Source organism: Lepus europaeus, chromosome 2 (genome assembly GCF_033115175.1).
Source record: "Lepus europaeus isolate LE1 chromosome 2, mLepTim1.pri, whole genome shotgun sequence".
NCBI classification, from domain to species: Eukaryota; Metazoa; Chordata; class Mammalia; order Lagomorpha; family Leporidae; genus Lepus; species Lepus europaeus.
Genome location: NC_084828.1, coordinates 11,012,970 through 11,038,718, shown reverse-complemented (window position 1 = coordinate 11,038,718; position 25,749 = coordinate 11,012,970). Strand labels below are relative to the sequence as shown.

The following is a 25,749-nucleotide window of genomic DNA, read 5'->3' as shown; positions in this document are numbered from 1 at the left end:
GGGGGAAATGCTGATGACACGTTCAGGGGAAATCAGAGAGACTTCGGTATGGAAACGAAACCCCAAGGAGACAGCCCAGGAGCTGTGCAAAGCCAGCTCCACAACCATTCCAGCTGTGAACCGCCCTCCAGGTGTGATGGTTGTGGTAGAACTTGACATGGGACACATGTGTGATTCCTGTGTGTGGCAGGAAAAGCAGGCATGTTCTCACACCCCACCAGGCATAGATGTGCTCTTTCTATCCAGCAAACCATCTTCGCAGCGAGTGTCAGGAACTCTCCAGGATGCTCGCCGGGATCTGCTTCCCGAAAGACAAATCAGAAGCTTGCTCTCCCCCCCCAACAGCCTCCTGAGTGGCTCCAGCATCCTGTCCCCACCACCACACCCACCTTCCCATCTGCAGTTACGGTGCTCCTTTGGTTATACAAACCAGCACCTGTCCCTGGTGCCAGGTGACAGTGGCAGAGTCTGCCAGTAGTTGTGCTAGGGGAGACAGGCAATGTGGAGGCCACTGTGCCCCCAAACCCAGCCCCATGAGCAGCACCTTTGCAAAGATTGTGGAGAAAGTTCAGATGATTTGGACTCAAAAGAACTAGGCCACAGCATCACACTGAGCATTGCTTAAGGTTCACCTTGCTGGACTTTCCCCCGAGGACTCACTCCTCCAAAAGGTGGAGGACCTGGTGGACCAGAAGGCTTTGATGTGGTCAAGACAGGTGATGCTCAGATCAGGTTTGTGGGTCTTCCATCTGTGGGGAGATGAGCATTGCCCAGTAATCTGGCGGGGCATATGCTGAGGGAGCAGCCCTGTGCCCAGTGTCATCAGGCACAAAGGTGCCAAGATCCAGCTCCTGGATCCGTCAGGTGTCACCAAAGGTACCAGGGACGAGAAAGGTGGAGGCCATCACATCGCTGCAGTGGTCTTTGTTGTTCCTGATGCCCTGAAACCCTGGGGACCTATGGAGGTGACTACAAACGAGCTGGAAGGCGTTGGCATTCGTTGGAACAGCAAAGCTCCCAACACTGGCTTTAAGAAGGAGGACAAGGGAGGCATTAATCTCGTGGGTGCTTGCCCTCTGGGTGAACTGGATGCTGAAGCTGTGAAGAACATTCTGGATGAATACAGAATTCACAGTGCCAAAGTGACTCTGCCCAGCGATGACCACAGCTGATGACCTCATTGGCGTGGTGAGAGGAAGCTGAGTTTATAGCCCTGGTATCTCTGTGTTAGATAAGATTGCTCAGGCCTGTACCAAGGGATTGGGTATCATCTAGGAGGTAAGGCATCATCTGCATTGATGACCTGTTGGAAAAGATCTGGAACTGCCTCAAACTCCTGAAGTTTTACACCAACCTCAAAGGCCAGCTACCATCCCCGGTGGCTCTGCCTTACTCCAGGACCTCGGGGGAGGATTTGTGCCTGAAGACTCACAAAGATCTGAAGCACGAATTTACGTATGCTGTGGTCTGAAGCACAATCCTCAGACAGTGGGTAAAGATCAAACGCTGAGGCCGGCACCATGGTTTAACAGGCTAATCCTCCGCCTTGCAGTGCCGGCACACCGGGTTCTAGTCCCGGTTGGGGCGCCGGATTCTATCCCAGTTGCCCCTCTTCCAGGCCAGCTCTCTGCTATGGCCCGGGAAGGCAGTGGAGGATGGCCCAAGTCCTTGGGCCCTGCACTTGCATGGGAGACCAGGAGAAGCACCTGGCTCCTGCCTTTGGATCAGCGCGGTGCGCTGGCCGCAGCGGCCATTGGAGGGTGAGCCACCGGCAAAAAGGAAGACCTTTCTCTCTGTCTCTCTCTCTCACTATCCACTCTGCCTGTCAAAAATAAAAAAAAAAAAAAGACCAAATGCTGGAGGGTGAGGATGCCGCCCAGACGGTGACAAACTGAAACCTTCCCTTTGCCTCTCCGGATGGGCCGACCACGGTAGCTTTCTTGAACATTCCAGAAGTGGATGGTTCCTTACTCACTGGGAGGAAGCAGACAGAAGCCTCCCCAGCTCACCTCCTGCCTCCAAGAACACTCTCCTCAATTATGGTTGTGTTTTCTTCACGGCATTCGTCAGCCTCTGAGATTTCTACTTGCGTATGTGTGTATGGTCTGCCTTTTCCGGTAAGAATACAAGCTCCGTGAGGAAAGCAACTCTGTCCGTTTTTTTTTTTTTTTTTTTCCGTTGCTGTATCCCCAGTGCTAAGATGATGCCTGGCACACGGTAGGCACTCAGTAACATTTGTTCAGTGGACATCGACCCCCGTGAACTCCCTGCTTCTCTCTCCAGTGTTTGTTAAATGGTGCATCCAGGCACAGGCACGTGGCACAGCTGGTTTAGCTACTGCTTGCAATGCAGGCATCCGGGATTGGAGTGCTGCTCCATTTCCAATCCAGCTTCCCGCTGATGCACCTTAGGGGCAGCAGAAGATGGGGTACTTGGGCCCCTGTCTTCCACGTGGAAGGCCCAGATAGAGTTCCAGGCTCCCGGTTTCTGCCTAGCCCAGACCTGGCCGTTGTGACCATTTGGGGAGTGAACCAGTGGATAGAAGATCTCTCTCTGTCTTTCCCCCTCTGTGTCATTCTGCCTTTCAAATAAATAAAAATAAATTTAAACAAAATGGTGTACCCAAGGTGACCAAGACAATTACTCGCACTTATAGTGAATTACATTAATAAATACATCAAATATGACATGTTATTAACTTAAAACAGGAATGACATATATCTTCATATAGTTCATTTACCAAATGCGGACTAGGTACTAGGTATTGTTGGGCACTGGTGATTAAAAAAAAAAATCCCAGGTCTTGTTGAAATATTGTACTGTGGAAAGAAGGGGCCATCAAAGAAGGAGGTACTTTTCTCTGAAGGGAGGAGAGAACTTCCACTTTGCTTATGGCCGTGTCCAAATACTGAAGGAGTCAGTGGTCACAAAAGGCTTCCATAGCCTTGGCAGCCCATGGCAAGAGCCTCGATTGATCACTGACATCATGAATAAGAGTGTTAATTGTTAAAGGAACAACAGAAGTCACTGTGCACTTACTCCCCAGGTAGGACCTCTGTCCTTAATGAGTTGGATATGAGAATTAACTGCAAAATTTGTTCTCAAACTGTACTGCACATGTTGTGTGTGTTGGGGGGGGTGTGTGTGAAAACTGTTGAAATCTGTACTTGACATACAGTTGGTCCTCTGTGTATAAAATTAAACTAAACATGAACCATAACGAAGAAGGGGATGGGAGAGGAAGAGGGAGTTGGGAAGGGAGTTGGGGTAGGAGGGTGGGTATGGGGGAAAGAACCACTATATTCCTAAAGTCGTACCTATGAAAAATGTATTCATGAAATAAAAGCTTTAAAAAAAAGAAATATTGTACTGTGCCTCATAAAAATGTTAAGTACTATGTGTTAAATTATTTTTTAAAAATTAATTAATTAAACAACAATGAAATACCCAAGCCCTATGTTAAAAGGCTTAATAAGTGTGTGTGTGTGTGTGTGTGTGGAGAAGGTGGGTGGGGAACGGAATATAAGCAAGTAAGTGATGTCAGCACACTGTGTGGTCAACACCAACCCAGAGGTAAACACAGGTGCTGGCGCATAGAGGAAGTGCAGGTATGGACACAGGGGGCTGGGGAGGGGAGGAGGGGTGTTAGGGAAGCTTTGGAGAGGAGCTGAGAATGTAGTTGCTTGGGAAGAACAAATAACAGTTAGCCAAAGAAAGAACAAGAAGCGACTTGTCAGAGGCAGGGAGGCACAGTGCTCCAGGACTGAGTGCACCCGTGGGGTGCGAGGTGGGGGTGTGCACGGCAGAGCTGTTCAGATGACCTTGTGTGGCACGGAGCGTCATTTCTCCTGTATTCCCTATGCCAGCATTGTGCGTGTCTGCTGGGTGAGTGAGTGAATGGCTGGATTTGGAATGTTATCCCTGACCCCTGGCTCCAAGAAGCTGCTAGGGTCTTAAACAGAGAAGCAACCAGACCACATAATTATTCTAGAAGGACTATTCTGGGAGCCACGGAATAGAAGAGAGAAGACCTAGATCAGTGCGATGGGTCAAGTGGTCACTAGGATGGCACATGTGAGGGCCTGGAGCGAGGCAGGTCGGGAAGGGGTGGATTTGAGAGCTATCTGGGGATCAGATGGAATAAGGTCAAGGCTAGGAGACCGGCAGCTATTTGGCATAAGGCCTGGGTGTTTGGTGGTGTGTCTCGCAGAACAGGAGACTGGAGAAGGGGAGACCTAAAGAGGTGACACTGGCTTTGGCTGACTCTTGAGCTGCGGAACATCCGGGTAGGAGCACTAATGGCAGGTGAAATGTGGGCCTGTGCTCGGGGAGTGGTCTGGGCTGGAAGAAGACCCAGATGTCGGCAGAGTCTGGGTAACCACACAGCTGGAGAGGAGAGCTTGGGAGGAAGCCCTCCGGGGGGCGGGTGACACACAGCGACCAGCAGAGACGCCCCGTAGCTGGCTAGCTGGCAGAAGTGGAGCCAGAGTTACGGTTTGGGGGATTCAATGGCAGATGCCAAAGGACTGTACCCTTTTCCCCTGGAAGAGTGAAAGGCTGACCACAAGGTTGGAGACTGCAGGGATAAAATCCAGGAATAGGATGAGATGGGAGGGATGGGCCGAGGCAGGCAGCTTGGAACCAAACAGGGAGTGGGTGCTGGAACTGCCTTTTTATATGGCGCCCTGGGTGAGGTGCAGGGTGGGGTGGCTTCTAGGAGCCATCGAGAGAGGGCAGATTCTGCCTCTGAGTAACTTTCCATGCCACCTCCCAGGAGATTAGAGCTTGCCCTTCAAATATGACGCCGCAGGGGCCTGGCCCTCCCCTGCACCTGCCTGCAATTCACTGTGCCGGTCTCCACTACTCAGCACTTGAGCAGTCGGCTGTCTGGGGTGGTGCAGCGGCAGGCACCATGCGCACGTGGGCATCCATGAGTTTAGAGTCATGACTCATTTTTGGCATCATTTCCCACACGGCTCCGGCATTTTCAGTCATCTCGAGTTCCTCTTTCTGGATCTTTGAACTCTCACAGTGGCCCTGGAGAAACTGTGTTGTCATTTAAATTTTTCAAATATATTTTCATTGTATTACTTATTTTTATTTCTACTTGAAAGCAAGAGATATATAGAGATAGAGACAGACAGAGCAATCTTCCAGCCATTGGCTTACTCCCCAAATGCCCACCACAGCCAGGGCAGGCCAGTTCTAGGAGCCTGGAACTCCATCAGGGTCTCCCACATGGGTGGCAGGGACCCCAGTACTTGAGCCATCACCTGCTGCCTCCCAGGGTGTGCATTAACAGGAAGCTGGATTAGACGTGGAAGAACCAGGTGTAAACCAGGCACGTCTACACGGAACATGGGTGTCCTGAGTCCTACATCAGATGCTCGCTCTTCTTGGGGTTTTCAAGAAACCTAGAGGGGCTGCTGCTGTGGTGTAGTGGGTAAAGCCACCGTTTGCAGTGCCAGCATCCCATGTGGGTGTTGGTTCAAGTCTCGGCTGCTCCACTTCCGATCCAGCTCTCTGCTATGGCCTGGGAAAGCAATGGAAGATGGCCTAAGTCCTTGGGCCCCTGCACCTGCATGGGAGACCCAGAGGAAGCTCCTGGCTCCTGGCTTCAGATTGGCTCAGCTCCAGCCATTGCAGCCATCTGGGGAGTGAATCAGTGCATGGAAGACCTCTCTCTCTCTCTCTCTCTCTCTCTCTCTCTCTCTCTCTCCTCTCTCTGCTTCTCTCTCTAACTCTGCCTTTCAATTAAATAAATAATCTTTTTTTTTTAAAAAAAAGGCCTCAGTTTCCCTTACTTCTTATTCTAACTGAATCCTGCTCTGCACAGCGGATGAGTACTTTGAAAGTACAATGTGCAGTAGGCCTCGGGAGCCACAAATGATTGGAGAAATTCCACTTTGGGAGGCCCACTGAAGGAAACTTTACCAATGCAGAAAAAGCCAATGCACAAAGATGCTCATCTAGGAATTAGTTACAAAAATGCAAAGTAGACAAGTGTGAACTGAAACCTCAAACAGCAGGGGCAGACAACGCGGACGGAGGTGTTCCCTCGGGTGGTCCATGCAGTTTGAAATCACAGCTCGGAAGAAGAAGGTGGACATGCGGGGGAAACACGGAACACAAAATGACGCTCTTGGATGGCTGGATTAAAATGATGGGAATAAAAACACACATCCATAAGAAGTCTAGAAAGAGGTACCAACGGTGGCTGAGATTGTGGGGTCATGGGCATCTTCTGTGTCCTGTTCCCCAGATTTTCTGCAACGAGGTTATATTGATCTTCTAATAGAAGACATGCGTAATGAAATTGAGACCCTGTAAGCGCTGAAGCCCAGTTTGACAGCTCCCTTATGAAGCACGGGGCTATCCCTGCCCCGCCTGGCCCTGCCCTCCTCCCTCTGACTCCCTTCCTTCCCTTTGGCCTGGAAGGGTCCTGGATGCAGTCCAGAACCTTTGAGGCAGGACCTTCCCCAGGGAACCTGAGCCCCTCCCTGAGGCGGGGCAGGGCTCTGGCCTGGATATTGACTTTCAAGGTGTGCGAAAACAATCAGACAGGCTTGAAACTGTGCACGCACGGTGAACCAGAATCGACTAGAAAGCACCTAGGGCTCATTTCCCACATTGTGGTCCCTATAGCAGCTGCGCAGATCTTAGTCCACGGATGCTGGCACTTGGCCCAGTGGTTACCAGGGTGCCCTGAGTCTGAGTTCTGCCTCCACTTTCCAAACACAGCTTCCTGCTATGTGGACCTGGGGAGGCTGCCACCCGGGGGAAGAGCTGGATGAAGCTGCTGCCTCTTGGCTTCAGCCTGGCCTGGCCCCAGCCTTGGTGAACCTCTGGGGAGTGGACCAGTGGATGGCAACTCTCTGCCTCTCAAATAAATGAAAATAAAAGTAAAAACAAAAAACAAAACAAAATACCGGGACCGGCGCTGTGGCACAGCAGATTAACACCCTGGCCTGAAGCACTGGCATCCTGTGTGGGCGCTGATTCTAGTCCTGGCTGCTCCTCTTCCAATCTAGCTCTCTGCTATGGCCTGGGAAAGCAGTAGAAGATGGCCCAAGTCCTTGAGCCCCTGCACCCTCATGGGAGACCCAGAGGAAGCTCCTGGCTTCTGGGTTTGGATCGGTGCAGCTCCGGCCAATGTGGACATCTGGGGAGTAAACCAGCAGATGGAAGACCTCTCTCTCTCTCTCTCTGTCTCTGCCTCTCTCTGAGGCTCTGTCTTCCAAATAAATAAAATAAATCTTTTTTTTAAAAAAAATCACACTTGGGCTCACAAAAGTGGGACTCCCTCCTGCGGTCAGGGCCCAGTGGTGATCAGACCAAGACCAGTGGAGCTGACCTGCTGACCTCTCAGAGGCTCCTCAAACTTACCAGACCCTGAAGGTTAATTCTGTTTTTTAAAAATAACATTTTTTATTTATTTGAAAGACAATGAGAGATAGAGAGTTCTCCCATCTGCTGGTTCACTTCCCAAATGCCACCCACCCCCAACAGCCAGGGCTAGGCCAGGCTGAAGTCAGGACCTGGGAACACCGAAGTCTCCCATGTGGGTGGCAGGGACCCAAGTACTTGAGCCATCGCCTGCTGCTTCCTAACATGCTCATTAGCAGGAAACTAAATTGTGAGCAGAGTTGGAACTCAGATCCAAATACCCTGATGGGGCAGGCAGATGTCCCAAGCAGCATTTTTTTTTTTAAATTTTTATTTTTTGACAGGTAGAGTGGACAGTGAGAGAGAGAGACAGAAAGAAAGGTCTTCCTTTGCCATTGGTTCATTGGTTCACCCTCCAAAGGCAGCCACGGCTGGCGCGCCGCGCTGATCCGATGGCAGGAGCCAGGTGCTTCTCCTGGTCTCCCATGCGGTGCAGGGCCCAAGCACTTGGGCCATCCTCCACTGCCCTCCCGGGCCACAGCAGAGAGCTGGCCTGGAAGAGGGGCAACTGGGACAGAATCTGGCGCCCCGACCAGGACTAGCCAAGCAGCATTTTAACAACTGCACTGAATGTCCACCCTGAAGGCCAATTCTTAGGGAGCCAGGCTCTTTTTAAGATGCTTTGCGTTAATTAACGTACTTCATCCCTACCACAGCCCTGGGGACCAGAGCTGCTATTTTCCTCATTTTAAGAAAGAAAATGGATACAAAAGTAAGCGGTGGGGCTGACATGGCATAACTAGGGTGGAACTTGGGATGCTTGATTGCTAACATCACACTGTCAAGCAAGATGCTATGTTGCCCCAAACGAAACTCCCGATTTTCCGCTCCACTGATCTCCCTCCACATCAACAATCACCATTCAATGACACTGAACGGGAGCTCCATCTCCCTCTCCCATTCAGTCACCAAGCCAGGCTGATTTTACCTCTTCAGGTTTTCTCCGAGAGGCAGACACACGTGTGGTTTTGGTTACCATCGTGTCCCTGTGCCAGGCACAAAGACTGACATTGCAGGTAAGTGACTCCATAAATCCCACACTTGTGTGTGGTGTGAGGGTGGGATCCCCTACTGTCAGATGTGTCGTTGCTTTGATCTCCATTGAGAATGAGCATCCTGGGCAAATCATGATGGAGACGGAATCACTTGTTAGGTTTGGTTGGCCAGAGGCAAACCAGGTGATCTAATCTAGAAAATCAAATCAAGAAAGATGATGGTTCTAGCACTGAGGTGGAGAGCAAGTTCAGAAAACCCGTGTCTTTTTGTCCATCTCTTGGATTAGAATGCAGGCCCTTTGCAAGCGAGGCTCATCCTTACCTCCATTTCCTATCTCAGCCTCTTGCACAGTGGTGAGCCCGAGCAGGTATTTCCTGGTTCTGGAATAATTGCATGTGTGCATGAAGATGTGTCTTTGCCCAAGGAACAATGGGTGTGTGTGTAGGGGCGGCAGGCAGCCTTCAGGGGGGATGGGGTTTGGAGTCAGACACTTGTGGTTGTGAAGTCTCCACCTCTAGCCAGCTGGGTGCGTTGAGAACAAAACACCAGACGTTTTTGAACTTCACTCCTCCTTTTCTTCTTATGAAGAATAGGGATCGATCCTTCCATGTCCACTGTGTGAGGATGGAAGGAGGCAGTGTGTGTGAGTGCCCGACCACACAGGGCACAGGAGGCTCTCAGCCCTTCTGCTGCCCACCGCTCCTCTTGGGAAGGAGTTGGAAGTGGTTTATCAGACCTGACTCTCCAGGTCAAGGGCCAGTCGGCAGCAGGATGATGGATGGCGGGTCCAAGGAAAGCAGATTAGAGCTCTCTGAAATCCCTCTGTTGAGGTGAGCTTTTCTTTCAGCTCCCTGCGTGCCAGTGAGCTTTCAGGTGGAGTCAGGTTTCTCCAACTGTGGAGAGAGAGGGCTTTTAGGGAGCAGGAGTCAGGCAGGGCTTGGCAGTCTGGAGCTGCTTCTCTTTGAAAGCACCAGGCGTCCATAGCCTCTCTTTGTACAATAACAACAGACATTTATTAATAGTCACCATCTGGCAGGGAAGTTTTCTCCTGCTTTCCATTTACCATGGACGGAATCCTCACCACAGCTGTATGCCTTAGGTATGAGTACGTTACAGAAAAGGAAATCAAGGCACAGAGAAGTTCGGTTATTTGATCAGGATAACACAGACATTGGATGCAGGCCATCTGGTTGTGGCTCCGTGCTCTCAGCCACCAAGTTCTACTGCTCCAAACAGCTGCCTTTGGTGAGATCTGCTCTGCCTACAAGTCCCCAGGATGGCTCTTCTCTGGGATCCAAGGATTTATAGCTCCTCACCACACGCTCATCGATTCAAATGGGTTCCAAGATGGATGTCACGGGAGATTCTCCTCCTGCAAAGATGGTAGTCACTGTCTACATTCAACTTGCACTCAGCACCTGACACTCACGTTATGGTCTAGGCTATGGTCTAGGCATTTTCCATGGTTGGCATGGGTGATCAGAGAGTGTGGAGGGATACGGGGAAGAGTGGGACCGTGTCAGACACCTCATGAGAGAGTAGAAACAAGAGATATGTAATCCCAAGAAAAAGAGGATTCTATCTAATTCCTCAGGAGGCCTGGCTACACACTGTTCCTCGATTCTAAGATCTGTTTTCAAATTCTTTGATAAACCCGTGTGTTTTCTTTCCCAATGTAGTAATTACAAGATGATGGGTTAATGAGATAGACAAAAATATAGAAACAGTGTTGCAGGTGGTGGTCAGTTAACCCTAATCTTATAGCAAAGAGATTAGTTGCAGCCTGGGGTATGTATGTGTGTGGGTGAAATCATGATGTTGACAGAGCACATGATATACGATCATGTTCTAGGATTCATGACTAGAAAATCATTTTGGTTGAACCGGTGTCTAGCACCTGGTCTCTACTTTTCTATCCAGAACTTGAATTTGTGACTGAATCAAGGTCTTGAGTAGTCCACCATGGAGGTCTGTACAGAAGCAATGGTGAGGGGCCGGTGCTATGATGTAGTAGGTAAAGCTTCCGCTGTGACGCCGGCAGCCCATATGGGCACTGGTTCAAGACCCGGCTATTCCACTTCCCATCCAGCTCCCTGCAAATGCACCTGAGAAAGCAGCAGAAGATGGCCCACGTGCTTGGGCCCCTGGCACCCATGTGGGAGACCTGGTAGAAGCTTTGGGCTCCTGTCTTCAGCTTGGCTCAGCCCCAGCCATTTGTAGCCATTTGGAGAATGAAACAGTGGACAGAAGACCTCACTCTCTCTCTCTCTCTCTCTCTTTTTTTTTTTTTTTTTTTGACAGGCAGAGTGGACAGTGAGAGAGACAGAGAGAAAGGTCTTCCTTTGCCATTGGTTCACCCTCCAATGGCCGCCACAGCCGGCGCGCTGCAGCCGGCGCACCGCGCCCATCCAAAGGCAGGAGCCAGGTACTTCTCCTGGTCTCCCACGGGGTGCAGGGCCCAAGCACTTGGGCCATCCTCCACTGCACTCCTGGGTCACAGCAGAGAGCTGGCCTGGAAGAGGGGTAACCGGGACAGAATCTGGCGCCCCGACCGGGACTAGAACCTGGTGTGCCGGCGCTGCAGGTGGAGAATTAGCCTATTGAGCCGTGGCACCGGTCTCTCTCTCTCTTTCTCTCTCTCTCTCCATCTCTCCTCTCCTCTCTGTAACTCTTTTAAGTAAATAAAAAATAAATCTTAAAAAAAAAACAGTGGTGAGCTAAATCAAAACTACAGTGTTGCCATATTTTATTGATTTCAAGGTGCATATTTTACATTTTAACATTCTGGAAATTGGAAGTCCTTTACAATCAATGACATTTACAATTATATACAATGATGTTTCTTCTCCCTTAGAACATTAAAAACATTAGAACATTAAAATAATTAGAACATTAAGGGGCCGGTGCTGTGGTGCAGCAGGTTAACGCCCTGGCCTGCAGTGCCACCATCCCATACGGACTCCAGTTCAAGTCCTAGCTGCTCCACTTCCGATCCAGCTCTCTGCTATGGCCTGGGAAAGCAGTGGAAGGTGGCCCAAGTTCTTGGGCCCCTGCACCCATGTGAGAGATCCAGAAGAAGTTCCTGGCTCCTGGCTTTGGATTGGCACAGCTCTGACCGTTGCGGCCAATTGGGGAGTGAATCAGCAGAGAGGAAGACCTCTCTCTCTGTGTAACTCTGACTTTCAAATAAATAAATAAATCTTAAAAAAATAATGAGAACATTAAAATAATGTTGCATATTACATCTTAGATTCAATGAAATACAGTCCTCTGCCGTGTGTCACAAAAGCATGTGTGAGAAACGTAAGCCCTACGGCAACAGTGTTGGGAGGTGCGGACAAGTGGATTAGGCCATGAGAGCTCCATCTTCATTAATTCGGTTATTGTGGGAGTGGGTTTCTTTGAAAAGGTCAAGTGTAGCCCCTCTTGTATGTTTTCTCTCTCTAAGTTCTCTCTCCCCCCTCTTTCCCTTCTACCTTCTGCCATGGATGACACAGTAAAAAAGCCCTCACCAATGTTAGCCTTTTGGTCTTGACTTCCCAATCCCCAGAATTGTGAGAAATAAATTTCTGTTCAGTATTTATTATCCCATCTGTGATATTCTGTTAATGGCAACACAGAAAAAGACTAAGATACACTCTTCTGGGGTTAGCACTGTGGTGCAACGGGTTAAAGCCCTGGCCTGCTATGCTGGCATCCCATATGTGTGCCGATTTGAGTCTTGGCTGCTCTACTTCTGATCCAGCTTTCTGCTATAGCCTGGGAAAGCGGGAAAGATAGCTCATGTCCTTGGGCCCCTGCATCCACATGGGAGACCCGGAAGAAACTCCTGGCTCCTGGCTTCGGATCAGCTCAGCTCTGGCAGTAGCCGCCATTTGGAGAATAAACCAGTGGATGGAAGACCCCTCCCCCCACCTCTGCCTCTCTATAATTCTTTCAAGTAAATAAATAAAATCATAAAGATACACTCTTCTTGTGTGTAAGGCTAGGAAAAAGTTTGTAATCATCATTGTAATCTATGTCTTATTTAAAGAGCTTAAGGTATTAAAGAAAATGTAACATAAAAGGGGTCTTTGAAAAGTTTGTGAAAAATATGTATTTTGAAGAAATTATGCATGGGCTTCAATTTTGGGGGTTGCCAAAATTATTATAATGTGTTTGAACAGGATCTGGTTTGAAGCACTAAGAAGAAGACATCAATTGAAAAGCCTCCATATCAGAGCAACATGAATTCTGCGAATTGAAGCAAGAATGAGCGTCAGATTTCTGGTAAAGCTTGGGCGGAAGAATTGTGAAGGCACTGATGTTTTAGGAATAGCTTAGAATACAATGCCCCGGACAGATTAGCAGCTGACAAATTGAAACTCATTTTAAAAATGGATAAGACCGTGTTGAAGATGAAGCCTGCAGCAGCAGCTTGTCCTCACCGATTTGTGAAGGGAAAATTCATCTTGCTGGTGTGCTAATTGGAGAGGACTGACCATTTACAGCAGAACCCACAGATCTCTCCATGGGTTCAGCTTAGAAAATCCTGACTCAGCACTTAAAGTGGACCAAACTTTCTGCCTAGTGGGTGACAAAACTGTTGTGCCCAGATCAGCACCAGACAAGGACAGAGGATTCAACGGAAATTTTAAACAAGATGGGTCAAGATCCTGAAGCATTTCTTCAAAGAATTATAAGAGGAGAAGAGACACAGCTTTGCCAGTATGATCCTGAAGAGAAAGCACAATCAAAGCAGTGGCTACCGAGAGGAGGCTGTGGTTCAGCCACGGCAGAAGCAGAGCAGTCACAGGCAGAAGTCACAGCCAGTTTTTAGGGTGCTCCAGGCACTTTGTTGACTTTATGGGGGGGCCAAAGAATGGTCAAATCTGTTTGTTATGAGAGTGTTTTGCAAACGTTTGCCAAAGCCTTAGTAGAAAATGCCTGGGAAATCCTCATTAGTTGGTGCTTTCCACCATGACAACGCTCATCCAAGGGCAGTGTTGTGAGAGTTCCACTGATAAATCATTAGGGATACTCCTTACAGTCCTGACTTGGTTCTTCTGACTTCTTTTTGCCCTAATCTTAAATCTCTAAAGAGCACCCGCTTTTCTTCAGTTAATAATGAAAAATGACTGCATTGACATGGTTAAATGCCCTGGACTCTCAGCTAATTGGTTAGTATCATTTAGCTTATAAAAGTGTTTCAAGCTTGATGAAACTTATATTGAGAAATCAAATTTATATATACATATACATATATTTCAAATATTTATTTTTATTTGAAAGAGTTACAGGGAGAGAGGGAGAGATAGACAGAGACAGAGACACCTTCCATTGGTTGGTTCCCTCCTTAGATGTCCTCAACAGGCAGGGCAGGGCCATGCCAAAGCCAGGAGACAGGAGCTTCATCCGGGTTCCTCACATGGGTGGCAGAGTCCCAAAAACTTAGGCAATCTTCTGCTGCTTTTCCCAGGCCATTAGCAGGGAGCTGGATCGGAAGTGGAACAGCCGGGACACAAACCAGCACCCATAATGGATGTCAGCATCACAGGCAGTGACTTTACCCATTACACCACAAATGTTGGTTCCTATATTTTTAATTTTCATAATTTAATTCCATTTTTCCAAGAACTTGAAATTCCCTTGTATGAGAGAACCTGGCATTTTAGACTTGCAATTTGAATTTGAAATATTTAAGAGTATATAATTAACTAAATTTATGGATAGTCTTTGAAAGTTGTATTATGAAGATACAGTTTAGCCCTACGGCTCAAAGATGATAGCAATTTATTTTACTCTTTCTCACTAGTCCTGATCTGAAGGCCAACCATCTTCGCTGTTTGAGACTTTCAAAAGAATTGGTTCCTTCTCACCTTCAGCTCCCTGCTTGATGGTAGCTCACCATCACATCCAAGGGGAGTGGGGAAGAGAGTCCGAGTATCTTTAAGGAGATGAGCTGGCTGTAGCACCCATTCCATTGGCCCAAACATAGTCATGTGGTCAGAGCTATTTTCAGTGTAGCCTGGGGAATGTAGTTTGTGGTTGAATGGACCATGTGTCCAGTCAAAACCCAGAGGTTTTGGCTAAAAGGAAGAAAAGAGGGAAATTAACACTAGAAAACAGTTGGCAGTTACCCACCGTGAATCTTAAGTAAATTTCCTCCATGGATTTATTAAATTTATTAACTGCTTCAAGGTTTACAAAGACTGTACCTGTCAGGTGTCTAAGTTTGCTATGTCAGGTGTTTTTGAAGCACTTTAGAGAATATATTTTAATTTTAGATGCACTCAAAATGTTTTAGGAAATTGAATATTAAACTTATAAATAAGGCTAACTTGAGTCAATCCAACATTTATCAAAGATAAATGATTAATTAAAAAGTGATTAATTTTTATATAGAGATTAGTAGACATTGAAAAGGATGAGACTTGTAAGTTAAACACAAAGGCTTATGAAAAACCTAGGTTTTAGCCGGCGCCGTGGCTCAACAGGCTAATCCTCCGCCTTGCGGCGCCGGCACACCGGGTTCTAGTCCCGGTCGGGGCACCGATCCTGTCCCGGTTGCCCCTCTTCCAGGCCAGCTCTCTGCTGTGGCCAGGGAGTGCAGTGGAGGATAGCCCAAGTGTTTGGGCTCTGCACCCCATGGGAGACCAGGATAAGCACCTGGCTCCTGCCATCGGAACAGCGCGGTGCGCCGGCCGCAGCGCACTACCGCGGCGGCCATTGGAGGGTGAACCAACGGCAAAAGGAAGACCTTTCTCTCTGTCTCTCTCTCTCACTGTCCACTCTGCCTGTCAAAAATAAAAAAAAAAAAAAAGGAAAAACCTAGGTTTTAAAATATTACAACTTTAACAACACAAGCATTAATCAGAACAAGTAATTCTAAGAGGTTCACTGCATAGTGTGCTTAAGAGGCTTAGTCTGTTATGGGTTGCTATCCAGGACACCTGAGACTGGGTGGTTCTGATGTAGGCAGTAGGATAAAATTGATTGGGTTTATGAGGTGGAAGACCACGCCTTCACCACGCCCCCTGTGTGATCTCATGCCCCTACCTGACCCTACCTATACACCCACCTGCCAATCAGGCTACATAACCACTCCCCTTTGGAAGTGGATAAATGGCCTGGAGCACGTGGGCCCCTCCCTTTATTGCCCTTTGTTGCCCTTGCTGCCTGTGCCTTCCAGGCGCGTGGCCTTGGGCCTGTGGCTCTCTGCTCTCCTGCCTGCATGCTTGCTGCCCGTGGCTCGCTCCTGGCCTGTTCTCTGCTTGGTGTGGACCCAGCTTAGCTTCTAGACTTCTCTTTCTCCCCCAGATAAAGCCCTCACTCTCCTACTCACTTCTCAAATCCTTAAAACTTACCATGTTGTCTGGTCTATTTAAGCTGGTATTCAGAATTCTCTGAATACGTGGCAAGAACCCACAAAGCTTATTGATATTGGAAGAACATTAATAAGCAAGGTGGTAACAGTTCGTAGGAAACAGAAATTTGTTTTCTCACAGTTCTGAAGGCTGGGGAAGCCCAAGGTGAAGGTGGTGTCTACTGATGGTGCCTGGAATGCTGCATCCCAGGAGACAGGTGGAGGAGCGAGAGAAATGTACTTCCTCTCTCAAGCCTTCTAGAAGAACACCGGATTCTGTCCAACAGTGAGGGGCTCTCGTGGCCTAATCACTCTACTTTTTTACATATAAGTGTCACCTGTGACAGAGAGATAGGGGAGATAGAGGAAGAGAGATAAAAGAGAGAGATAAAGAGAGCTCTTTGATCTGCTGGTTCACTCTCCAAATGGTTGCGAGAGCAGCGGGCTGGACCAGGCTGAAATCAGAAGCCAGGAACCAGAACTCTATCTGGGTCTCCCACGTGGGTGGCAGGGGTCCAAGCACTTGGGCCATCTTCCTCTGCTGCCTTCCCAGGCATATTAACTGGGAGCTGGGCTGGAAGTGGAGCAGCAGGAACTTGAACTGGTGTTCTGATATGGGACGCTGGCATCACAGGTGGCTGCTGACCCCACTGTGCTGCAATGCAGGCCTCCCTAACAAGACTAGTGTCTGTGAATACTAACTGATAGAATAAAAAAGGGAGAGAAAGATCCAACATGGGAAGTGGGATACACAGCAGACTCATAGAATGGCAGATGTCCTAAATAGCACTCTGGCCTCAGAATCAGCCCTTAAGGCATTCGGATCTGGCTGAAGAGTCCATGAGAGTATTTTAGGCATGCAAAGCCAAGACACTCTGGCAAACAAACAACAAGCAAACAAAAAACAAACAAACAAACAAACAACAAAACCTAAATGAAAGATCTCCCTAAGCGCTCTTAAAGACTCTTCATGTTTTATCACAATGGCAGCATCCGAATTTTGGAGGGCATCCATTCAAACCACAGCAGAGCCTTTGGATGGGTTTCTATTGCTTGTGACCAGAAAAGCCATAGTTTCTCCTCTACCTCCATTTTCCCATGTTTCTATCTCCACATAACAGACCTCACAGCTGTGTTTCTGCGTTTGTGACAACCCTCACCACACAGGCATGGTTGGAGGAGATATCCATGCCTGTCTAGCCTCCCCTTTCTGAAAAATATTTCTCCTCATTGACCCAAGGGTGGACCATTGAACCAAATCAGGCTAATCAGCATACCGACTGAATGGGAGCCTCAGGTTACCTGTAGGGGGTTACAGGGATTGTTTGTAGCCTAAGAAGCTGAGAATATATGCTGCCCATTGTGCAGACTACAGAACAGAGAAAAAGGGTCCTTTCAGATCAGAAGAATTAAGCTGATGGGTGGAGAAACAGAAACAATAGATGAAGAGCATCCTGGCTCTAGACAGTTCCAGAGACCCAATCAGATGCACGTTGCCATGAGTCCTGGGAGACATCTGGTATACTTACCATAATTCATCCCTCCCTTCCAAACAAACTAGAGTCACTTTCTATTACTTGTAATTTGAAGAATTCTATCTAATACGCATGAAAGTACATTCAACTCATTGTGTGAAGCAAACTTGTGGGGTTTGCTTTCAAGGGAAATAGCTGCTTGGTTGTCTCCATTAGTGGAAAATTCCAGTGCAGATCTGACCTTTAGGTCGTGTGCCATGGGGAGTCCATGAAATCAAATATACCTAAAATTCATCTCTTCCAGTAACTCTAGCCTTGCAAAATACCCAACATTGACTGAATATAAGTAAGTTCAGCTGATTAACTACTTGTAACTTGTGGAGCATCTCATTATTCTTAATTGATGGAAAGTTACCCAAATTGCAATACATGGTCTTTGGCAGAGATTGCTAGTTTACCGTCCTCTCCTACCAAAGCTATATTTTCCAGTTCCTCTTAAAGATAAAGTCAAGCCATAAGAAGAACCATGTTCTCCAGGGTTGATGCTGTGGCATAGTGGGTGAAGCCGCCGCCAGCAGTGCTGGCGTCCCAAATGTGCGCTGGTTCGAGTCCCAGCTGCTTGACTTCCAATCCAGCTCTGCTGTGGCCTGGGAAAGCAGTAGAAGATGGCCCAAATCCTTGGGCCCCTGCACCTGAATGGGAGGCCCTGAGGAGGCTCCCGGATCCTGGCTTCAGGTCGGTGCAGCTCCAGCCTTTGTGGCCAACTGTGAACCAGTAGATGAAAAACCTCTCTCTCTCTCTCTCTCTCTCTCTGCCTCTCCTTCTGTCTGTGTGTAATTCTGACTTTCAAATAAGTAAATAAATCTTAAAAAAAATAAAAGAACCGGGTTCTATGATAGGTGCAACTTCTGGGCTGCATCCATCCAGGGAATAACCCAAGACCTTCCTTCTGTCTCCCCTTCCTGCTTCTGGGATGAGAACATGGTGCTGGGATGAGTACGGCCTCACTGAACCACAAGGAGAAGCCAGGTTCTACAGACAGCAACAAGACGGGGAGAGCCGGGGCCCCAGTTCTGCTTACTTCCAGGCCTTCCCATGAGAGAGAAATAAGCCATCATCAGCCATTGCTTTTTTTAACTTTTGTTTTGGTAGCCAAACTAGTACTTGAACTATAACATGGTTTTGTGTGGAAGAACAATAAAAAGGAATGGCTCTAGCCCAACACTAGACATTTTTTAAAAATGTTTATTTATTTATTTGAAAGGCAGAATTACAGAGAGGCAGAGGCAAAGAGAGAGAGAGAGAGAGGAGAGAGAGGTCTTCCATCTGCTGGTTCACTCTCCAGATGGCCACAACAGCCAGAGCTGTGCCAATCCAAAGCCAGGAGACAGGAGCCTCCTCCTGGTCTCTCTCCTATGTGGGTGCAGGGGCTCAAGACCTTGGGCCCTTTTCTACTGCTTTCCCAGGCCATAGCAGAGAGCTAGGTTGGAAGTGGAGCAGCCGAGACTCTAACCAGCTCCCATATGGATTGCAGGCACTATAGGAGGCAGCTTTAGTGTCTATGCCTCAGTGCTGGCCCCAATACTAGACTTTAAATGGATGAGATTTGCTCATTCAAAAATTATTTGTTGAATCATAACGATCTGAATGCACATGACTGAGCAACCTCAGAAAGAGCATCCAGGCTGATGAAGCAAATCAGCCCATGTAAGATGAGCAGTGCCCAAGGGAACCTGGGACATTTAACCTAGAGAAGAGGGGGCTCAGGGTAGGCCAGAAAGCTGTGTGCAGCTGCAGGAGGCGCTCATGTTGAAGAGGGAATAGGCTTGTCCTGATGTCCCCCGGAGACTGGCCAATAGGCTATGAAGGGAAGGAAAGCACTGAGAGAGAATTCTGTCAGTCAGGCTTCCTGGTTGCAAACAACAGAAACAGACTCTGTCTTAAGCAAAAAGAAAGTGTATTGTGACAACATCTGGAGGAATCACAGAGTTGACCAGAGCCCTGGGGACTGGCCAGGCGCTAAAAGCACTTTTGGGATTGGAAGGATTTGGGCCAGGAAGCCCGGCCGTAGTCATGGAGCAGAAAGGTCAGGTCAACGTGATGAATGGCCTCCAGCCTGTGCCACCCTCAAAGATGCTGTCTGTGGCCAGTGTCCCAGGATGGGGAGGGACTTGTCAATTTGAGGCCATCACCTCCTCTCCACCTTCACTCTCTACTGAATGATTCCAATGTGAAAGGTTCACCACCTCCTAAGTTCTTCTTCATGTTAGAATGGATCAAAGCTGGAGAGTTTGGACTTTCTGGCCGGTGCCACTTCTGTGCACCCGGGTCCCAGGATTCTCCTACAGAATGCCCTCCTCTTGTCAAACCTGCATACTCAACATCACCATCCTCAGACCCCATCAAAACATTTTGTGCTCATCTTCCCTCCTCCTGTCCAAATGTTTCCATTCTTCACATTCCAGCCCAAATCCCACATCATCTCTGAAACATGCTCAAACCATCCCAGCCCAGAATAATCTCTCTATGGAAAATGTTTGCCCCTACTCTTTTTTAAAAAAAAATTTATTCATTTATTTGAAAGGAAGAATTACAGAGAGGCAGAGGCAGAGAGAGAGAGAGAGAGAGAGAGAGTGAGAGACGTCTTCCATCTGCTGGTTCACTCCCCAAATGACTGCAATGGCCAGAGCTGCGCCAATTTCAAGCCAGGAACCAGGAGCTTCCTTAAGGTCTCCCATGAGGGTGCAGGGGCCCAAGCACTTTGGCCATCTTGTACTGCTTTCCCAGGCCACAGCAGAGATCAGAAGTGGAGCAGCTGGGACTTGAACTGGCGTCCGTATGGAATGGTGGCACTGCAGGCAGTGGCTTTACCCACTACGCCGCAGTGCCAGCCCTGCCCCTATTCTTTGTGAAGCAGATAATTGCTGTCTTTTTATATGCTTTCCATTTTTTAGAATTGATACATAAATCTTATTTGATAATTTATCTTTAAGCACACTTTAATCTTCTTGTTACCTTGACTATAGTTTCCCAAGGACCTGGACAATTTCTTATTTATTTATTTATTTATTTGAGAGATGGAGTTACAGAGAGAGAGAGAGAGAGTGAGAGAGAGAGAGAGACAGAGGTCTTTCTTCCACTGGTTCACTCCCCAGACGGTTGCAATAGCCAGAGCTGAGCCCATCCGAAGCCATGAGCTTCTTCTGGTCTCCCACGCGGATACAGGAGCCCAAGCACTTGAGCCATCTTCCAATGCTTTCCCAGGTCATCAGCAGGGAGCTGGATTGGAAGTGGAGCAGCCAGGAAACAACTCACGGCCATATGAGATGCTGGCACCACAGGTGGATGCTTAACCTACTAGGCACAGTGCTGGCCCCCTGGACAATTTCACATACATCTTTGTATCTCCTGGAGAACTTCGCAAAATTCTTTCCATATAGACTCTTGCTTTTGCTTAATTGATTTGAATACCAGAGGTGGGTATGTTCTTGACCCCTAATGCAGGAATTTGGGGAAGGGGAAATGAGGGAGATAAGGCTAGAGGTGTATCAGAGAATTATCTGAAATGACTTTTCATGTAGGTGTCATAGAGAGTGGGTTAAGCCGCTGTTTGGGAGACCTGCACGCCATCCTAGAGGGCTGGTTCAAGTCCTGGTTATTCTGCTTATGATCTAGCTTCCTGCAAATGCACTCTGGCAGGCCACAGATGATGGTTCATATACTTGGGCCCCCACCACTATGTGGAAGACTCAGGTTGAGTTGCAGGCTCCTGGCTTTGGCCTGGTCCAGCCTCAGCTCTTGTGGGCATTTGGGAAGTGAACCAGCAGATGGAAGATCTTTCTCTTTCTCTCTCTCTCTCTCTCTTGTTCTTTTAAGTAGAAGTAGATGAAAATAAGTAAATAATAGGAAAAAAGGCTTTCCTTACAGTGTAATAATGATATGAATGACTTAATAGTTTTACAGCCTAAGATATAACCCATATATAATAAACTATACAGAATATGCACTTTGATGATTTTTGACATATGCATATGTCCACTGTGCTTCTCCTCTCAGAACGAATCCACCTCAATACATTGCCTTAATCAAGATAATAAATATATATCCATCAGGCCCAAAAGTTTGCAATCTCTCTGCTTCTTGCCAACCCATCAAGCAACTATTGATTTGTTTTATGTCACTATAAGTTCGCATTTTCTAGAATTTTATATAAATAAAATTATTCCATTGTATTCCTTTTTTGTCTGCTTCTTTTTACCCAGCAAATTGAGATTCATTCACATTGTTGAATCTATAAATAGTAAATCCTTTTTACTGCCAAACAGTATTCCACTGTATGGGTATGTCACAATTTGTTCAGCCATTCGCCTGGGGAAGCTCATGTGTGTTGCTTCCAGTTTGTGACTATTACAAAGGAAGTTGTTGTGGACATTTGTGCACAAGCTTTTGGTTTATCTTAGGTAAATACCTGGGAGTAGAAGAGCCGCAGATAGGGCAGATCGACGTGCAACATTGTAAGAAATCGCCAAAGTGAACAAACCCTGTTAAGTGTCCGTCGGCAGAGACTGAGTGTTCCAGAAGTCCCATCTTCCACCAGCACCCGACCTTCTGAATCTAGCTCATTTTAGCCTTCTAGTAGACATGCAGTGGTATCTCACTTAATTTGCACTTTCTTAAAAGCTACTGATGCCGGACATCTTCTCATATGCACCTCTGCCTTATTTTGTTATCTTCTCGGATGAAGTGTCTTTAGATCATTTGCCCACTTTAAAATTGGATTGTTTTCTTATTACTGAGTTTTGAGCTTGTTTGTATGTTCTGGACATCCATTCTTCGTCAGAGGGGTTCTTGGTGTGATAGACACGAGCCCAGAGTTGGAACTTCATTGTGCTTGGTCACTACCTAGCCCCAGCGGCGGTTCAAGGGGACAGCTGCGGGGAATCTGAGCAACTTCCTTCCACACCCGCTGTATGCGTGCAACGTGGTGTGATTCCTGAAGTACTGGACAAAGCACAGGTGCTAAAGCAACACAGGAGGGGTGCCTGGGGCAGTCTTTTGGTGCAACAGCAGGCATTTACTGTGGGCCAATGATCACAACTCACCTAAGCAGAGACTAAGAGTTAGCAAAATGACATACTGTGCTGATGGAAGTGCAAACTGGTACCACCACTTCGGACAGCCATTTGGCATTATCTAGAAAAGTTGAAGCTTCGCATATCAAGGAAAGTAACATTGCATTCCTAGGTGCAGGCCTTACAGTCACCCTTGCACATGTACATACGAGGGTACTTGAAAAGTCCCTGGAAAGATAATTAAAAGATAAATTAATTTTGGTGCAAAAGTTTTGAAAACTATGCACATGAGAGGTCTTCAAAATGTTCATAAAGATGTGTATCACGGTGAGCAGGCATTTGGCACAGCAATTACTCCGTATTGGAGTGCCTGGCTAAGTCTCGGTTCTTTTATTTCAGGTCCAATTTCCTGATAAAGCATACCCTGCAAAGTAGCAGGTGATGGCTCATGTACTTGGGTCCTTGCCATTCATGTGGGACACCTGGACAGAGTTCCATGCTCCTGGCTTTGACCTGGCCTAGCCCTGGATGTAGGGCATTTGGGGAAGTGGACCAATGCATAGAAGATCCCTGTCTCTGTTTCTCTCTTTTTCTCTGCCTTTCAAATGAATAAAAAATTTAGAAAAAAAAAATTCAAAAATGTATACTATGAAAAACTATGCATTGATTTCAATATTTTTTAAAATTTTTTTTTAATTTATTTTTTGACAGGCAGAGTGGATAGTAAGAGAGAGAGACAGAGAGGAAGGTCTTCCTTTTTGCCGTTGGTTCACCCTCCAATGGCCGCTGCGGCCGGCGCATCTCGCTGATCCAAAGCTTGGAGCCAGGTGCTTCTCCTGGTCTTCCATGCGGGTGTAGGGCCCAAGCACTTGGGCCATCCTCCACTGCCTTCCCGGGCCATAGCAGAGAGCTGGCCTGGAAGAGGGGCGACCGGGATAGAATCCAGTGCCCCAACCGGGACTAGAACCCGGTGTGCTGGTGCCGCAAGGCGGAGGATTAGCCTGTTAAGCCACGGCGCCGGCCTGATTTCAATATTTTTGCACCAAACTTTATCTTTTAATGCTATTCTCCATAAAATGTTTGAAGTACCATCAAATTTCCGTGAGTCTATCTGGACAAGAATATTCCCATCAATATTATGTGCAATAGCTACATTCAACAGAAGAATCCCAAATCTAAGAACAGTAGAATGGGCAGTGGTTCAGTTGCACAATGGGATGGTAACAACCATGAAAATAAATTCAGCTGTAGCTACAATCAATAACTTGCTAGAAGCTCATAATGTTGGGAGGAAAAAGAAGGATGCTCACAGAACACTCAGTAGAAGGCATTGCTTAGCAATGCATACCGAAGTGGTGAGACTATAAAGGAAAGCAAGGTCGGGGGTAGGGGAGGGACATGCTTGTACAGAAGGGATACCCGGGTGTTGACTACGCAGTTATTCTTTAAAATCGCCGTATATGTTTTATGCAATTTCTGTCTACATGATACATCTCATGACAAGGCATAAAAGCCGAAGTTAGGAATAGGCTAGGTGAAGGGAGAGGTGTGTTCCAGGCCGAGGGGCACAGGCTAGGTGGGACAGTGTGCAGAGCTCTGGGACATGCAAACACGAAGGGATGGCATAGTGAGGGTTAGGCAGACAGGTGGACCCCACCGAAGAAAGGGCCTTGTAGACCCCAGTGGTACTTTGAGTGCAGTGGGGAAGCCACAGAAATGTCTAAAATGCAGAGAGACTGAGACAGATTTGAATTTTCAGAGCCTTTGGCTACAGCATGGAGGATGTACTGCACGGTAACCAACTGAGCGGCAGCAGCGTTGGAGACGAACGGGTTCTGGGTCTTAACCTGTTGGTGCTGCCCGTGGCACTTACTCAGGGCTTGGTCTGAATCCAAACAGAGCCACGGGCCCGCAGCCGGGGAGTTTCATAGCACCACTTTCAAAGCCTGAGGCTGAACCTCCTCACCTTCAGCCCGATGGTCCTACTACGCCGCTGGTTGTGGGTGCACAGCCCTGGCTCCTGGTGCGCGCAGGGACGTGGCACTACCTAATCGCTGAATCATTAGTAACAGGAGATTCTCCTCTCTGGCTACTCCCTAATGTCAATCAAGCAAACATATGATTGAGGAGCAGGTGTCAACCCTCCTCCCAGAGGCCAGCTCTTTTAGATTCCGAACATTTGGAATAAAGGAGAAAAGAAAAACAAAAAGGATCCGAAGATTGGTGGATAATCGACCCCTGAAGAAAGTTAACCCTTTGCAGGAATTGTTTAAGAATAGTAATAGTAATGATGCTTTATCTCCAGAAGGGTTTGTTCTGTTTGTAATAATGTTATAGGGGGGCCGGCACCGCGGCTCACTAGGCTAATCCTCCACCTTGTGGCGCTGGCACACCGGGTTCTAGTCCCGGTCAGGGCGCCGGATTCTATCCCGGTTGCCCCTCTTCCAGGCCAGCTCTCTGCTATGGCCCGGGAAGGCAGTGGAGGATGGCCCAAGTGCTTGGGCCCTGCATCCCATGGGAGACCAGGAGAAGCACCTGGCTCCTGCCTTCGGATCAGCGCCGCGCGCCAGCCGCGGCGGCCATTGGAGGGTGAACCAACGGCAAAAGGAAGACCTTTCTCTCTGTCTCTCTCTCTCTCTCACTGTCCACTCTGCCTGTCAAAAAATTAAAAAAAAAAAAAAAGTTATAGGGGAGCAATGGCCTGACACTCTCTGAGTTTTCTGAGTGATGCAGGCTTCCTTATTTAGCGAGCTAAATTCCCACGTTATTTTCAGCATATTCTTCTAGGATCAAAGTAAACCTTGGCTGAATGTCCAAGATGATTTACTGTGGGAGGTTCCGTCTGATAGCTTCCAATTATCTCGTAATTTTAATTGTGCCTACGGTATTTTTTTTTTTTTTTTTTTTTTTTTTGGTCACCATAGATGGCCGCTGCTATTGTTCCTATTACGTTTGGAACAACACACACTCTATAGCCCTCAACATTATGTTCTGACTTGACACATCCTGAGCTATAAAATGTTCCTCATTGCGTTTGAGGCGTTTGGCTTATTACCAGCTATCTTCTCCACGGCAAACAGCCATTCTAGCATGTTCTCTGCTGGAATCTCTTCTGCCTCCCACACACTCATCAGTCGTCCTCTCCAGTGCAAGGAAAAATCCGAAGAAGTTCAGATCAAAGGGGCAATGCTGGTTCCTCAAGGCAAACTTGGCCTTGAGCTTTCCTGTGCGGCCTCACCATTGCTGTAATCTAGTGTTTATGGGCCTTGCGCCTTTGAGTCAACCTCTGCTCAGCCGTATCTGGTTACAAGGAGGGAATTCTCCTCTGGTTGGATCAGGGCAGCCGCCGCACCAGCAGCAGGGCCTGCTCTCGCCATGGTTCTCCCCTGTGGACCTTAACACCAAGAAGTGTTGA

The 25,749-nt window shown here is 47.7% G+C and overlaps 1 pseudogene; it reads left to right on the top strand.

Moving 5' to 3' along the window:
- Positions 1-533: 533 nt before the first annotated feature.
- On the top strand, positions 534-25,749 carry LOC133746697 (developmentally-regulated GTP-binding protein 1-like; annotated as a pseudogene).